This window comes from Lynx canadensis, chromosome A2 (genome assembly GCF_007474595.2).
Source record: "Lynx canadensis isolate LIC74 chromosome A2, mLynCan4.pri.v2, whole genome shotgun sequence".
Taxonomy (NCBI): Eukaryota; Metazoa; Chordata; class Mammalia; order Carnivora; family Felidae; genus Lynx; species Lynx canadensis.
The window spans coordinates 39,911,226-39,924,862 of NC_044304.2; the positions used below are offsets into that span (position 1 = coordinate 39,911,226).

Sequence of the window (13,637 nt, forward strand, 5' to 3'; positions counted from 1 at the left end):
TGATTCCTGAGGGTCTGACCAGGAGGTAGGGACATCACCACCACTTGGGACCCCAGCTCTCCCCAGCTGTCAGTAATTAAAAGCAATCTAACACGCATACACACGCACACACAAATAACAAATGACTTCAAACCAGCCATTATATTTTCAAGCAACAAAAGGGAACCATACTTAAGTAAAGTAAGCTATGATGACAATATTTCATAAAACTAAGAATATCGGTAAAAAGATGAAACTTATATTTAAAAACAGCCAAATTGAACTTCTGGAGTTAACAGTTACAATGATTGAAATGAAAAGTCATTAAAGGAGCTCACAGCAGATTTGAAATTAAAGTAGAAAGAATTGGTAAATTTGCAGATAGATCAATAAAGGTCATGCAATCCAAGGAGCAGAGAAAAATAATGATTAAAATTGACCAGAAACTGAGAGAAATGTGCAACACATAAAGCAAGTGAGCATATGCATGATGAGAGTGCCAGAAGGAGAGGGGAAAGAGAGAGAGGAATAGAAAAAACTATTTGAAGAAATAATGGTTGAAAACGTGCCAATTTGATGAAAAACTATCTACCCATCAAAGTTCACAGAACTCTAAGTAAGATAAACTCAAGGAGGTCCACATGCAGACAAATCATAGTAAAGATCCTGAAAGACAAGTCTTAAAAGTAACAAGAGAAAAACAACTTGTTACATACAAGGGAACTCCATTAAGATTAACAGCAAATTTCTCTTTAGAAACTGTGGAGGCCAGAAGGCCATGGGATGACATATTTGAAGTGCCAAGGGGTGGGGGGAAACTGTCAACCAAAAATCTTATATCTAGCAAAACTGTTTTAAAAATGAAGGTGAGATAGGCTGTGTGCCCAACAGTCCTCTGGATCTGTTTCTTGCTTCAACGGGGTTTGGATGGAATAGACCCAGGCATGCCTCTTCTACCAGCCTCCTACCACCCTCCAAATTTTTTTCAGTCTCAACCTTCAGAGCCATCTTCTCAGCTACCCTCTGCCTCCGGGACCAGCCAAGACCCTGTATTGAGCTTAGCTCCTTATTAGCTATCAATATGAACTCTCAGATTCATCAGAATTATTCCACAGAAGTGGATGCTGCTGTCAACCACCTGGTCAGCATGGATCTACCGGCCTCCTACACCTACCTCTTTCTGGGCTTCTATTTCTGCAAAGATGTAGCTCTGGAGGGCATGGGCCACTCTTTCCACAAGTTGGCTGAAGCAGAATGAGCCTACTGAGCTGTCCCTTGAAGATGCAAAACCAGCACCGCAGCCATGCCCAGGATGTGCAGAAGCCATCCCCAGATGAGTGGAGTAAAACCTTGGATGCCATGGAAGCAGCCCTTGTTCTGGAGAAGACCTGAACCAGACCCTTTTGGATCTGCATGCCCCGGGTTCTGCCCACGCAGACCCCTATCTCTGTGACTTCCTGGAGAACCACTTCCTAGATGAGGAGGTGAAACTCATCAAGAAGATGGACGACAAGCTTTCTAACCTCCCCAGGATGGGCTGGGCAAGTATCTTTTTGAAAGGCTCACACTTAAGCATGACTACAAACTGCTCAAGCCCAGCAGCCTTTGAGGGGCCTTCTGGCATCCCTGTGGTGTGGGGACTTATGCCTGAGCCTCTTCCTGAGGCCACAAGGCAGCTTTTAAACCACCCTGGAGCCTTGAGGCCTCTCCCAACCCTCTCCCAATCCATGCACCAAATGGAAACAATAAAACTTTTCACAGAAAAAAAAAAAAAAGAAGAAGGAGAATGAGAAGGTAAAATTGAGTCATTCCCAGATAAAGAAAACTGAGATAGTTTGGTGCTAGCAGAACTGACTTATAAGCAATACTAAAGAAAGTTCTTCATGCTAAAAGCAAATGAGTCCAGACAGCAATTCAAAATCACTTCATAAAAAAGAGCCTTAGTAAAGGCAATTATATAGAAAACATTATAATGAATATTTCTTAGTTCTTTTTAAAGTAATTTCGGCACCCAGTGTGGAGCTTGAACTCATAACCCTGAGATCAAAAGTCACATGCATTACTGACTGAACCATCCAGGCACTCCTATAATGAATATTTCTTATCATTTATTCTCTTAATTTACTTTAAAAACAATTATATAATACAATATGTATGTAACTGTATTGTTGGGACTGTAACATAGAAATGTAATGTATTTAAAAATAATAACACAAAGGTGGTTGGAGTTGAGCAAAGTTGTGGGGGATAACAAAATGATACCAGAGAGTAACTCAAATCCACAGGAACAAATGAAGAAAATCAGAAATGGTAGAAGAAGGTTAATATAACAAACTCCATAAATATATCCTTGTTCTCCTTCCTCTCCGAGCTTCTTTAAAACACGTACAATTACATGAAGTAGTGATTACAACAGTATATTACTGGGTTTGTGACAGGTATAGATGTAATACATACAACAATGACATCACAAAATGGAGACAAGAGAATAGAGTTATATAGGACTGACATTAGTGTACCTTACTGGAATTAAGTTAGTATAAATCTGAAGCATATTTTGATAAGATATATATGGTAAGCCCGGGAGCAACCACTGAAGAAAAATATGGTAAAAACAAATCACTATCTTAAAATGTTACATTAGAAAATATCTACTCAATGCAAAAGAAAGCAGTAAAGGAAGAGTATGGGAACAAAAGAGACAGGAGACATATTGAGAAGAAAAAGTAAAATGGGAGACATAAATTCAACTATGATTGATTGGATTGTTTTATCCAATCAAAAGGCAGAAATTGCCAGAGATAGTTGATAAAAAAAAAATAATCTGCTATGTACAGGAAACATACCTTAGGTTCAAAGATACAAATAGGTTAGAAGCAAAATGATGGAAAAAGATGTCAATCAAACAGCAACCACAAGATAGCTGGAGTGGCTATACTAATATCAGACAGCACAGAACTGAAAAAAAATTGCTAGAGGAAAACAGGCACATTTTATAATGCTAAAAACATTAACCCACCAAGAAGATATAACAATTATAAATATACAACATGAAGCCTAAACTGACAGAATTCGAGGGAGAAATAGGCAGTCCACCAATAATAATGGGAGACTTTAATGCCCCCATTCAATAATGGGTTTCAATAGGTAGATCATCAACAAGGAAATAGACCTGAACAACACTTAAAAGCAATTGGACTAACAGATACCTATAGAGCCCTCCACCCAAGACTGGTAGAACCCACGTTCTTCTGAGTGCATATGGAACATTCCCATGGCAGACCACATGTTAGGCCACAAAACAAGCCTCAATGAATTAAAAAGGACTGAAGTCACGTAAAGTATGTTCTCTGACCACAGTGGAATGAAATTAGAAGTCATTAAGAGAAAGAAATTTGGGAAACTCAAAAATAATGTGGAAATTAAATAACACACTCCTAGATAACCAATGGGCCAAAAAAGAAATTACAGAAAAAATTAGAAAATACTTTGAGATAAATGAAAATAAGCATACCAAAACTTATGAGAGCAGCTGAAGCAGTACTTAGATGGACACTTATAGTTGTAAACTGCTACATTACAAATGAGGAAAGATTTTCTTTTTTTTTTTTTTTTTTTTTAATTTTTTTTAACGTTTATTTATTTTTGAGACAGAGAGAGACACAGCATGAACGGGGGAGGGGCAGAGAGAAAGGGAGACACAGAATCAGAAGCAAGCTTCAGGCTCTGAGCCATCAGCCCAGAGCCCGATGCGGGGCTCGAACTCGCGGACCGCGAGATCGTGACCTGAGCTGAAGTCGGGCGCTTAATCGACTGAGCCACCCAGGCGCCCCGACAAATGAGGAAAGATTTTAAATCAATATTTTAACCTTCTACCTGATACACTTGAAAAAGAACAAACCAAATCCAAGCAAGAGCAAGGAAGGAAAGAGTAAAGATTAGAGTAAAAAATAATGAAGTAGAGAATAGACAAGGAATAGAGGATAACAACAGAACTGAAAGTTCGTTCTTTGAAAAGATCAACAAAATTGATAAACCTGTAGCTAGACTGAACAAGAGAGAAAAAGAAGACTCAAATTACTGAAGTCAGGAATGAAAGAGGGGAGATGAATACCAACATTAGTGATATAAAAAGAATTGTAAAGCAACAGTATAAAAAACTGTATGATAGTCAGTTAGATAACTTAGATGAAATGGACAACTTTGAAAATGACAACTCAGCACAGAGCCTGAGGTGGGACTCAAACTCACAAACGGTGAGATCATGACCTGAGCCGAAGCTGGACGCTCAACCGACTGAGCCACCCAGGCGCCTCTGGTAGAGGTCATTTCAGAGAATGAACCCCAAAGGCAAAAGTTACAGGGTAAAGACTGACTTCTGATCGTCTATTCTTTAATAATCTGTGCAAACAGTAAGAAAGTACTTTTGGGGCGCCTGGGTGGCTCAGTTGGTGAGCGTCCGACTTCAGCTCAGGACTAGATGGTTTCATCGGCGGGTTCTACCAAACCTTTAAATAATTAATACAAATTGTTTCCAATGTCTTTCAAAAAAAAAATAGAAAAGAAGTAAATATGTCCCAACTCACTCTATTAGGCCATATATTAACCTGTTACCAAAACCATGCAGTGACATCACAAGATGTCAGACCAATTACAGACCAATTACTCATGAATGTAAAAATTCATGAGATGGAAAAATCTTCAACAAATACTACCATAGAAAATCCAGCAACTCAAAAATGGATTATACACTATAGCTAAGTGGGATTATCCCCAGGGATACAAAGTTGGTTTAACATAGTAAATTCAATTAATGTAATATAATATGTAAACAGAATAAAGAACAAAAAGGTCATGAATATCTCAATAGATGCAGAAAAAACTGACAAAATCTAGTGCCCTTTATGAAAAAAAAAAAAAAACACATTCAACCCTAAGAATAGAAGAGAACGTTCTCAACCTGATGTAGGGCTTCTATAAAAACTTCACAATTGGTGTTATACTTAATGGCAAAAGACTGAATTCTTTACCTCTAAGATCAGATAAAAAATAGTTAAATGCTCTCAAAATTTCTTTTCTTTCTTTCTTTCTTTCTTTCTTTCTTTTAGAGAGAAAGACTATGCACACACACACACACACGCTTGCATGAGCATGGGAGGGGCAGAGGGAAAGAGAATCTCCAGCAGGCTCCACACTCAGCACGGAGCTCTATGCAAGGCTCGATCTCAGGACTGTGAGATCATGACCTGAGCCGAAATCAAGTGTTGGATGCTTAATTGATTCAGCCACCCAGACGCTCCTATGCTCTCAAAATTTCTATTCAGCATTGTAGTGAAAGTTCTAGTTGGGGCATTCAGGCAAGAAAATGGAATAGAATGAATTATGATTTGAAAGAAAGAAGTAAAACTATCTCTATTGTCAAATGACTTCATATCGTATATAGAAAATCCTAAGGAATCAACTTAAAAAATAATTAGCATTAATACACAAATTCAGTGGGGTGCCTGGGTGGCTCAGTCGGTTAAGCATCCATCTTCAGCTCAGGTCATGATCTCATGGTTTGTGGGTTTGGGCCCCGCATCAGGCTCTCTGCTGACAGCTGGCTTCGGATTTTGTCTCACTCTCTCTTTGCCCTTCCCCCACTCACACTCCAAGTGTCTTCCTCCAAAATAAATAAATATCAATACAAATTTAAACAAATTTAGTAAGGTTGCAAGATACAAAACCAAGACACAGAAATAAATTGTATTTCTAAACACTTCCAATGAGCAATCCTGAAATAAGATTAAGAAAACAATTCCAAGTATAATGACAAAAATAATAAAATGCCTAAGAATAAATTTAACAAAATGAGTGTAAAATCTGTACTCTGAAAATTGTAAGAGTCGTTGAAAGAAATTGAAGAAGAGTTAAATGGAAAGACAGTTCATGTTCGTAGATCAAAAGACTTAATATTGTTAAGATGGCATTAGTCCTCAACATTGTCTACATAGTCAGTGCAGTCTTTAGCAAAATCCCACCTGACTTCAGTGCAGAAATTGACAAGCTGATCCTAAAATTCATACAGAAATCCAAGGAACTATAGTGTCAGTAAACTTCTAACCAGGCTAACTAAATAAAAAAGAGAAAGGACACAAATTACTATTATTAGAAATGAAAGAGGGAACATCATTAGTACAGATTTATTTTGATGGACATTAAAAGTTTAATAAAAAAAATACTAACATTTCTATGACCACAAATTTGATAAGTTAAATGAAATGGATTGATTCCTTGAAAGACACAAACTCAAAACTCACACAAGAAGAAATAGATGATCTGAATAACCCTGTGCCTATTAAAGAAATTGAATCAATAATTAATACCTTACAAACAGAAAGTACCAGGGCCAGATGGGTTTGCTGGTGAATTCTATCAAACATTTAAGGACGAAGTTATACCAGTTCTCTACAATCTGTTTCAGAGGATAGAAGAAGAGGGAATACTTCCTAACTCATTATATGAGGCCACCATTGCTCTAATGCAAAACCAGACAAAACGATAATAAGGGAACTATAGACTAATTATCTCTCATTAACACAGATGCAAAAATCCTCAACAAATTATTAGCAAATCAAATCCAAAAAAGCATAGAAAATATTATACACCTTAACCAAGTGGGATTTATCCCAGGTATGCAGGGCTGGTTCAGCATTAAAAAGTCAATTAACAAGGTGCCTGGGTGGCTCAGTCAGTTGGGCGTCCAACTTCAGCTCAGGTCATGATCTTGCTGTCTGTGGGTTCAAGCCCTGCGTCAGGCTCTGTGCTGACGGCTGGGAGCCTGGAGCCTGTTTCAGATTCTGTGTCTCCCTCGCTCTCTGCCCCTCCCCCATTCATGCTCTGTCTCTGTCTCTGTCTCTCTCTCTCTCTCTCTCTCTCTGTCAAAAATAAATGAACATTTAAAAAAATCGTTTTAAAAAGTCAATTAGCGTAGCCCATCACATCAACAGGCTAAAAGAGGGAAAGTACATGATCTTATTAATAGATGCAGAAAAAACATTTGACAGACTTCAACATTTATTCATGATAAAAACTGTCAGTAAACTAGGAATTAAAGGGAACCTTATCAACTTGATAAAAAACTGTCTATAAAAATCCTTACAGCTGGGGCATTTGGGTGGCTCAGTTGGATGAGCGTCCAGCTTCAGCTCAGGTCACAATCTCATGGTTTGTGAGTTTGAGCCCTGCATTGGGCTCTCTGCTGTTAGCACAGAGCCTGCTTCACATCCTCTGTCCCCTGCTGTCTACTCCTCCCCTACTCACACTCTCTCTCTCAAAAATAAATAAACATTAAAAAGAAACCCAACAGCTAATTTTGTACTTAATGAATCTTACAAAGTAAGCTTTAGGACCTTAATAGGATAGAGAGACTCAATATTGTCAAGATGTCACTCCTTCCCAAGACAATTTATAGATTCACCTCAATTCCAGTCAAAATCCTACCAAGTTACTTTAAAAATATAAACAATCTGTAAAGTTCTTATGGACAGGCAAAAGGCTCAGAATATCCAATACAGTGTTTAAAGAGAAGAACAAAGTTGCGTAACTGATGCTACGCAGCTTTAAGACTTATTCTAAAGCTATAGTAATCAAAACAGAGTTGTATAGGCAAAAGAATAGACAAATAGATCAATGGAACAGAATAGAGAGTCTATAAATAGACCCCCATAAATACAGTCAACTGATCTTTGACAGAGAAGCAATACAATGGAACAAAGATAGTCTCTTCAACGAATGGTGCTGGAACAACTGGATATCCATATACAAACGGATAAATATAGATGCAGACCTTACATACTTCACAAAAAGTAACTCAAAATGGGTCAGATACTGAAGTGTAAAATGCAAAACTATAAAACTCCTGGAAGATAACATAGGAGAAGACCTAGATGACCTTGGGTACCATGGTGGCTTTTTAGATATAATGCCAAAGACATGATCCATGAAAGAAACCATTGATAAGATGGACTTTGTTCAGTTTAAAAGCTTCTGCTCTGTGAAAGACAGTATCATGAGAATGGGAAGACCAGCTATAGCCTGGAAGAGAATATTTGCAAATTTCTGATAAAGGATTATTATCCAAAATATACCAAAAACTCTTTAAAACAACAATAAGAAGCAACCTAATTTTTTTAATATATGGAATTTATTGTCAAATTGGTTTCCATACCACACCCAGTGCTCATCCCAAAAGATGCCCTTTTCAATGCCCATCACCTACTCTCCCCTCCCTTCCATCCCCCATCAACCCTAAGTTTGTTCTCAGTTTTTAAGAGTCTCTTAAGAAGCAACCTAATTTAAAAGTGGGCCAAAGACTGGGGCTCCTGGGTAGCTCAGTCAGTTAAGCGTCCGACTTTGGCTCAGGTCATGATCTCACAGTTCGTGGGTTTGAGCCCTGCGTTGGGCTCTGTGCTGGCAACTCGGAGTCTGGAGTCTGCTTTGGATTCTATCTCTCTCCCTCTCTCTCTCTGCCCCTCCGCTGCTTGCTCTCTCTCTCTCAAATATAAATAAACATTAAATTTAAAAAAATGGGCAAAGACTTTAATAGACACCTAATCAAGGAAGATGTACAGATGGCAAATAAGTATATGAAAAGATGCTTTATATAGTATGTCATCAGAGAAGTGCAAATTAAACCAATGATGAGATACCACTACACATATGTTAGAATGGCCAGAAGGAACGCTGGTGTTACCAAATTCTAATGAGGGGGTAGACCAACAGGAATTCTCATGCCTTGCTGGTGGGAATGAAAAATGGATGGGGTGCCTGGGTGGCTCAGTCAGTTAAGCATCCGACTTCGGCTCAGGTCACGATCTCATGGTTCGTGAGTTCAAGCCCCACATCTGGCTCTGTGCTGACAGCTAGCTCAAAGCCTGGAGCCTGTCTTCGGATTCTGTGTCTCCCTCTCTCTCTGTTCCTCCACTGCTCGTGCTGTCTGTCTGTCTGTCTCTCTCTCTCAAAAATAAATAAAAACATTGAAAAATTAAAAAAAAAAAAGAAAAGAAAAATGGTGCAGCCACTTTGGAAGATAGTTTGGTGGTTTCTTACAAAACTAAATGTACCTTTACCATGGGACCCAGCAGTTGCACTCTTGGTATTTACCCAAAGTAGCTGAAAACATGCCCACACAGTAACCTGTACTTAGATGTTTAGAGCAGCTTTATTCATAATTTTGAAAACTTGGAAGCAACCAAGATGTCCTATGGCAGGTAAATGGATAAATAAACTGGACACATCCAGATAATGGGATATTATTGAGTGCTTAAAAAGAAATGAGCCATCAAGCCCTGAAAAGTCATGGAGGAAACTTAAATGCATATTACTAAGTGTAAGAAGCCTATCTGAAAAAGCTACACATTTTTGATTTCAGCTATATGACTTTCTGTTAAAGGCAAAAAGCTATGGAGACAATGAATATGTTTGCCTGGTTGGGGGGCAGCCAGGGTAATGAATGAACAGGCAATGCACTGAGGGTTTTTAGGGCAGTGATAATATTCTATATGGTATTACACTGGTATATATATGTAACTATACCTTTGTCCAAACCCAAGAATGTACAACACCAAAAGTTAACCATCATGTAAAGTATGTACTTGGGGTTATTATGATATGTCAATGTAGGTTCATACTTGGTAACAAATATACCATTCTGGTGAGTGATGTTGATAATAGAGGAGACTATGCATGTGTAGAGACAGGAGATATAGGAGAAATCTCTGTACTTTCTCTTAATTTTGTTGTGTACCTGAAACTGCTCTTAAAAATAATCTTTATTAGAAAGAAAGAATGAAAGAAAGAAAGAAAGAAAGAAAGAAAGAAAGAAAGAAAGATGGAGGGAGTGAGGAAGGAAGAAAGGAAGGAAGGAAGGAAGGAAGGAAGGAAGGAAGGAAGGAAGGAAGGAAGGAAGGAAGGAAAGAAGGAAGGAAGGAGAACTCAAGGGACCCAAAATATCCAAAACCAACCTGGAAAAGGTGAGCAAGGTTGAAAGATTCTCACTTCCTGATTTTAAAATTTACTACTAAGGTACAGTAACCAAGCCAAAGCAGTACTGGCATAAGGATAGACATATAGAGCAATGGAAGAGAATTGAGTCCAGAAATGAATTCTCATAGTTACAGATTCATTCAATGGAGAAATAGTAATCTTTTCAACAAATGGTGCCAGGAAAACTGAATATCCACATGCAAAAGAATAAAGTTGTATTCCCTACCTCATGCCATATTAAAAAAATTAATTCAAGTGGATCAAAGACCCATATAGAAGAGCTAAAAATGGAAAAGTCTTAGAAGAAAATACAGGAGTAAATCTTCAGGACCTTCAATTAGACTGTGTTGTTTTTTTTTTTGTTTGTTTTCAACGTTTATTTATTTTTGGGACAGAGAGAGACAGAGCATGAACGGGGGAGGGGCAGAGAGAGCGGGAGACACAGAATCGGAAACAGGCTCCAGGCTCTGAGCCATCAGCCCAGAGCCTGACGCGGGGCTCGAACTCACGGACTGCGAGATCGTGACCTGGCTGAAGTCGGACGCTTAACCGACTGCGCCACCCAGGCGCCCCTTTTTGTTTGTTTTAAGATATGATACCAAAAACCCATGGAACAAAAGAAAAACTGGATATTTGGACTACATCAGAACTGAAAACTTCTGTGCTTCAAATAAGACCATCAAGAAAATATAAAGAAAGACATCCACAGAATGGGAGAATATATTTGCATATCACATATCTAAGGAACTTGTTATAAATAATTCTTACAACTCAATAATAAAAAGATAAATAGCCCAATTAAAAAATGGGCAAAGGATCTGAATAGACATGCCTCCAGAGAAGATATAAAAAGAGGAAATATACATATAAAAGATGCTCAACATCATTAGTCATCAGGGGAATGAAATCAAAACCACACTGAGATGCCACTTCACCCCACTAGGATGGCTGTAATCAAAAAGACATTATAACAAATGTTGGCAAGGATGTGGATAAACTGGAAGCCCTGTGCACTGCTGGTAGGAATATAAAATGGTGCAGCTGCTTTGAAAAACAGTCTGCCATTTCCCCAAAAGATTAAACATAGAGTTACCCAATGACTCAACAACTCCACTTCTACATAATGAAGAGAAATGAAAACATATGTACACAAATATTCATAGCAGCATTGTTCCTAAGAGATAAAAGATGGATACAACCCAAAAAGATGGATACAATCCATCAACTGTTGACTGGATAAATAAAATGCATTATGCGTGTGAAATGGAATAGTACTTGGCAGGAAATAGAAATGAAGTAAGTATTATTGATACATACTACAGTGTGGGTGTGCTTTGAAAGCGTGCTAAATGAAAGGAGCCATTCAAAAACAACACATATTGTATGATTCCATTTGTATGAAATGTACTGAATAGGCAAATCTATTTATAAAGATAGTAGATTAGTGCTTGCCTAGGGCTAATCAGGATGTGGAAAATAGGGAGTGACTGCTAATGTGTACAGAATTTCTTTTTGACATGCTGAAAATGTCCTAAAAGTAGATTGTGATGATGTTCAGCAATCAAAAAGAATGAAATCTTGCCATTTGCAGCAACAAGGATGGAACTAGAGTGTATTATGCTAAGCAAAATTAGTCAGAGAAAGACAAATATCATATGACTTCACTCATATGTGGAATTTAAGATACAAAACAGATGAGCATAAGGGAAGGGAAGCAAAAGTAATATAAAAATATAAAAACAGGGGCTCCTGGGTGGCTCATTCAGTTAAGCGTCCGACTTCGGCTGAGGTCATTATCTTGCAGTTTATGAGTTTGAGCCCTGTGTCAGGCTCTGTGCTGACACCTCAGGGCCTGGAGCCTGCTTCAGATTCTGTGTCTCCTCCTCTCTCTGCCCTTCCCATGCTCATGCTATGTCTCTCTCTCTCTCTCTCTCTCTGTCTCTCAATAACAAATAAACGTTAAAAAAATTATATATATATATTATATATATATATATATATATATATAGAGAGAGAGAGAGAGAGAGAGAGAGAGAGACAAGGAGGGGGACAAAACACAAGAGACTCTTAAATACAGAGAACAAACAGTATTGCTGGAGGAGTTGTAGGGGAGGGGATGGGCTAAATGGGCAAGGGGCATTAAGGAGGACACTCACTGAGATGAGCACTGAGCGTTATATGTATGGGATGAATCACTGGATTCCACTCCTGAAATCATTACTGCACTATATGCTAACTATTTGGATGTAAATTAAAAAAAAAAAAAAAAAAGATTGGGATGATGTTGCACCACTCTGTGAATATATTAAAAACCATTGAATTGTTCACTTTAAATGGATGAATTGATATGTAAATTATATTTCAGTAGAGCTGTTAGAAATCAAAAGCATGGTACTTAATAACTGTCATAAAAATTCTGGGGTAGGAGCAACGAGGTGGCTCAGCCAGCCAAGTGTCCGACTCTTGATCTGGGCTCAGGTCATGATCTCACAGTCATGAGGTTAGTCGTGAGATCATGCCATACATCGGGCTCCGCCCTGAGCATGGGGCCTGCCTAAGATTCTCTCTTCCTCTCCATCTTACTCTGCACCTCTCCTGCTTGCTCATGTTCTCTCTTTCTGTCTCTGTATTTCAAAAATAGAAAAAAATCCGGTGGTATATTGTGATTGCCCCTGAATGGCTCATGTGCCCATCCCTGAATAATCATTATGGCCAGAAAGGTAAGATACTCTGATAAGCCCAAGTTAAATCACATTATCATCCGTGGGCAACAGGGGCCACCTACATGTGAACCACAGGTATTTGATTTTTTCACAGGAGAGAGGGTTGTTCTTCTCAGAAGATGAAGGAAGATATGCTGGAGAGGCCAAACAACAGATTATTATCTGAGTTAAAAATGACTAGTTCTTGGGGCGCCTGGGTGGCTCAGTCGGTTGAGCATCCAACTTCGGCTCAGGTCATGATCTCGCGGTCTGTGGGTTCGAGCCCCGCGTCAGGCTCTGTGCTGACAGCTCAGAGCCTGGAGCCTGCTTTGGATTCTGTGTCTCCCTCTCTCTCTGCCCCTCTCCCACTCATGCTCTGTCTCTCTCTCTCTGTCAAAAATAAATAAATGTTAAAAAAAAATTTTTTAAAAGAATGACTTGTTCTATAACATCTCTTCTCAAGCCTTCAGATAGGCCCTTTTACTTTGTTAGGATAAAGAATATATATATGGTGGGGCCTTTAAGAAACTTAATAGCCACAGTACTAGGAAGCATGTAATGGAGATAGAAATTAATTTGAGATATATCAAGGCAATATGGTGTGGTTGTTAAGGCTATAGACTCTAAAGCAGCCCAAATATGTTCAGATCTTGCTTATACCACTTACTGCTGTGTAACCTGAGGAAATTACTTTTCTTTGCCTGAATTTATTCATCTGTAAAATGGGAATAAGAATATTGCCAACTCACAACAATAAATTTGTAAATAAAATTGTAAAAAATTTTAGTTAATACATTTAACATCCGTAAGAATTGTGCCTGGCACATAGTAAGTGTGAGTTTCTATTTTTATTATAGTTAGTATCATTTTAAGGACTGATATGTGGCAGGAAGCTACTGAGATTATTAACTTTTTTCTCAAAGGGACCTT

At 38.4% G+C, this 13,637-nt stretch overlaps 1 protein-coding gene and 1 pseudogene across 1 annotated transcript in view; both read left to right on the forward strand.

Annotated features, from left to right (window-relative positions):
• GXYLT2 (glucoside xylosyltransferase 2) overlaps positions 1-13,637 on the forward strand; it is a 75,546-nt gene that overhangs the window by 20,047 nt on the left and 41,862 nt on the right. The window lies entirely within an intron of this gene.
• LOC115527243 lies at positions 1,061-1,588 on the forward strand (annotated as a pseudogene).